The following is a 4770-nucleotide window of genomic DNA, read 5'->3' as shown; positions in this document are numbered from 1 at the left end:
CCCCCATCCTGTGCCTGTAAAACCCCCTGAGACCCTAGCAGGCAGACACATAGCAGCTGGACATGGAGAGGAACACATATGCAGAAGATGACACAAGTGGCTGGACATGGAGAGGATGTTAAGGGGAACATGCCAGCAGAAGAGCACACAACACACATGGGCACGCCCACAGGCTATTGACCAGAAGAATGAGGTGGAGTTTGGCTGGGGCAGTCAGAGGAGAGCCCAGGCTGCCAAGTGGCCTGACTCCAGGGGAAATCCATCTCCCTTCTGGCTCCCCTATCTGCTAAGAGCTACTTCCACTCAATAAAACCTTACACTCATTCTCCAAGCCCACGTGTGATCCAATTCTTTTGGTATACAAAGGCAAGAAGCCCAGGTTACAGCAAGCCCTCTGTCCTTGAGACAAGTCAGGGGTCTAATTGAGCTGACTATCACAAGCCACCTACAGAGGCTAAGTTAAAAGAGCGCCCTGGAACACACACCCACTGGGGCTTCAGCTGTAAACATTCACCCCTAGACACTGCCGTGGGTTTGGAGCCCCACAACCTGCCTGTCTGTATGCTCCCCAAGAGGTTTGAATGGTGGGGCAGCGAAGAACTGAGCCACACCCCCATTGCATGCCCTGTGGGGGGGATAAGGAAACTTTTCCCATTTGATTATTGCTGGACTTCTGAATAAAACCTGTTATAACTGGGATGAGAAGCTATCACACTTTAGTTTTTACTTGCAATTCTCTGATAAGTGATGTTGAGTACCTTCTCATATACCTGTTTACCATATATATACCTTCTTTTGAAAAATGTCTATTCAGATCTTTTGCTCATTTTTAATCAGATTATTAGATATTTTTAATAGTTTTTTTTCTGTGGCATTATTATATAGTTATATGTCCTTGTATATTCTAATTATCAATCCCTTGTCAAATAGGTAATTGGCAAATATATTCTCCAATTCTGTGGGTTGTATCATCACTTTGTTTACTGTTTGCTGTGGAGAACATTTCTAACTTGTTGTGATCCTGTTTGTCCATTTTTGCTTTTCTTACCTGTGCTCGTGGGGTATTACTGAAACAGTCTTTGTCCAGTCAAATGTTCTGGAGAGTTTCCCCAAAGTTTTCTTTTAGTAGTTTCATAGTTGGAGGCCTTAGATTTAAATGGTAACTCCATTTTGATTTGATTTTTGTATATGACAAGAGATAGTAGTATATGGTTTCATTCTTCTGCTTATAAATATACAGTTTTCTAGGTACTCTTTGTTGAAGAGACTATTCTTTTCCTAATGTGTACTCTTCGCACTTTGTTAAAAATGAATTCACTGCAGATGCATGAATTTGTATCTGGGTTTTCTATTCTGTTGTACTGATCTATTTGTCTGATTTTGGTTACTATAGCTCTGTAGTATAACTTAAAATCAGGTAATGTGATTCCTCTGCCTTTGTTCTTGCTTAGGATAGCTTTGGCTATTCCGTGTCTTTTGAGGTTTCTTATACATTTTAGGATTATTTTGACTATTTTTGTGAAGAATGTCATAGGTATTTTCATAGGAATTGCATTAAATCTGTAGATTGGTTTGGATAATATGAACATTTTAACAATATTGATTCTTGAAATCTATGAACATGAAATTTTTTTTTACTTGTATGTATTTTTCAATTTTGTACATCAATGTTTTATAGTTTTCATTATAGAGATCTTTCAATTATTTGGTTAAATTAATTCCTAGGAATTTTATTTTATTTGTAACTATTGTAAATGGATTTACTCTCTTGATTTCTTTTTCAGGTACTTCACTGTAGACATAGAAATGCTAGTGATTTTTGTAGGCGGATTTTGTATCTTGCTTTACTGTATTTATCTGTTCTAATAGTTTTTGTTGGAATCTTTATATTTTTCAAATGTAAGATCCTGTCATCTGTAAACAAGGATAATTTGACTACTTCTCCAATTTGGATGTCCTTTATTTCTTTTTCTTGTCTGATTGTTCTGGCTAGGTTTTCGAGTACTATGTTGAATAACAGTGATGAAAGTGGGAATCACTGTTGTGTTCCAGATCTTACAGGAAAGGCATTCACTTTTTACCCATTTGGTATGATACTAGCTATGGATCTGTCATATAGAGCTTTTTAAATATTGAGGTACATTCCTTCTGTACACAGTTTTTTGACCATTTTTATCGTGAAGGCATGCTGAATTTTATTAAATGTATCTTTAGCACCAATTAAAATAATATGATTTTTTTGTTATTCATTCTGAATATGACATATCCCATTGATTAATTTGCATATGTTGACCTATCTTTGCATCCCAGCAATAGATGTCACTTTACCATGATGAATTATGTTTTTAAGGTGTTATTGAATTCAGTTTGCTACTATTTTGTTGAGGATTTTTGCATCAATATTTATCAGTGATATTGGCCTGTAGTTTTCTTTTTTGATGTGTCTGTCTTGTTTTGCTATCAGGATAATACTGACCCCACACAGAATGAGTTTGAAAGTATTTTCTCTTCTATTTTTCAGAATAGATTTAGAAGCTTTGGTATTACTTCTTTAAAAGTTTGGTAGAATTCAGCAGTAAAGCTCTTGTGTCCTGGGCTTATCTTTACTAGCAGACACTTTATTATGGCTTTGATCTTGTTACTTGTCATTGGTCTGCTCTTATTTTAGATTTCTTCATGGATTAATGTTTGTAGGTTGTATGTGTCTAGAATTTTATCTCTTCAAGATTTTCCAGCTCATTGGCAAATAGTTGCCTATAGTAGCCACTAGTGGTCCTTTGAATTTCTGCATTATTAGTTGTAATTAATCCTTTTTAATCTATGATTTTATTTATTTTGGTCTTTTGTCTTTTTTGTTAGTCTAGCTAAAGATATGTTGATTTTGTTCATCTTTTCAAAAAACCATCTCTTTGTTGATATTTTCTATTATTTTCTTCCTTTCATATTCATTCACGTCTGCTCTGATCTTTATTATTTCTTTTCTTCTACTCATTTTGCCTTGAGTTTTCTCTTGCTTTTCTAGTTCTTTATGATGCATCATTAGGTTGTTTATTTGATTTTTTTTCTTCCTTTTTAATGTAGGCACTTAATAGCTATTAACTTCCCTCTTAGTACTGTTTTCCCTGGACCCTGTAGGTTTTGGTATGTTGTGTTCTGATTACCATTTATTTTAAATTTTTTAAAAAAATTTTTCCTTGACCCACTGGTCATTTGGGAGCATATTTTTTGATTTCCATGTGTTTGTATAGTTTTCAAAATTCCTCGTTATTGATTACTAGTTTCATTCCATTGTGGCCAGAGTAAGTGCTTGATATTTTTACAAGTTTTTGAATATTTTAAGACTTGCCTGGGGAACTAACATACAAGAATGATCTAAGTGAAGAGGAGAAGAATGTATATTCTGCAGCCATTGGATTAAAGATTCTGTAAATATCTATTACGTCTATATGGTCTATACTACACATGAAGTCCAAAGTTTGTTGATTTTCTGTCTGGAAGATCTGTCCAATGCTGAAAGTGTGGAGTTGAAATCTCCAGCTGTTATTGTACTGTATCTCTCTCTTTAACTCTAATAATATTTAATTTATATACCTGGGAGCTCCAGTATTGTTTGCATATATATTTACAATTATTATATCCTTTTGATCAGTCAAACCTTTTATTATTATATAGTGACTGTCTCTTCTTATAGTTTTTGTCTTGAAATCTGTTTTATTTGATATAAGTCTAACTACCCCTGCTCTTTTTTGGCTTCGATTGGCATGGAATTTTCTTTCCTCTTCTTTTATTTTCAGTCTATGTATTTCTTTGTAGGTAAAGTACGTTTCTTTCTTTCTTTCTTTTTTTTTTTTTTTTTTGAGATGGAGTCTCGCTCTGTTGCCCAGGCTGGAGTTTAGTGGCATGATCTTGGCTCACTGTAACCTCTGCCTCATGGGTTCAACTGATTCTCCTGCCTCAGCCTCCTGAGTAGCTGGGGACAACAGGCATGTGCCACCACACCCAGTTAATTTTTGTATTCTTTAGTGGAGGCAGGGTTTCACCATGTTGCCCAGGCAGGTCTTGAACTCCTGACCTCAAGTGGTCCTCCTGCCTTGGCCTCCCAGAGTATCAGGATTAGAGACTTGAGCCACTACGCCTGGCCTTAAGTGTGTTTCATATGGGCAATGGATCACTGTTTTTTTTTTTTTTCTTATTTAGATTCAGCCACTCAATGTGTTTTGATTAAAGAGTTTAGTCCATTTATATTCAAGGTTATTACTGATAAGTAAAGACTCTTCTACCATATTTTATTGGTTTTATAGCTGTTTTGTGGTCTTTTCTTTCATTTTTCCTACCTTCCTGTCTTGCTTTATGTAAAGATGATTTTCTTTGATGAAATGATTTAATTTATTGCTTTTGATTTTGTTGTGTATCCATTATTTTTTTATTTCAAGTTAACATGAGGTTTGCAAATACTATCTTATAACCTATTATTTTAAACTGATAAGAACTTAACACTGTTTGCATAAACAAACCAAACAAGCAAAAAGAAAACTAATAAAAACTGTACACCTTAGCTTTATCCCCCTGCTTTTAAACTTTTTGTTCTTTCTATTTATATTTTATTTTACTGTCCTGTCTTGGAAAGTTGTTGCCATTATTATTCTTGATTGGCTCATCATTTAGGTATTCTACTTAAAATAAGTGTAGTTTACACACCAGTTACAGTGTTATACTATTCTGTGTTTTTATGTGTAGTTACTATTACTAGTAAGTTTTGTACCTTCAGAT

This window comes from Aotus nancymaae, unplaced genomic scaffold (assembly GCF_030222135.1).
Source record: "Aotus nancymaae isolate 86718 unplaced genomic scaffold, 86718_ANA_hifiasm-v0.15.2.pri h1tg000004l, whole genome shotgun sequence".
NCBI classification, from domain to species: Eukaryota; Metazoa; Chordata; class Mammalia; order Primates; family Aotidae; genus Aotus; species Aotus nancymaae.
This window is presented reverse-complemented; position numbering follows the sequence as displayed.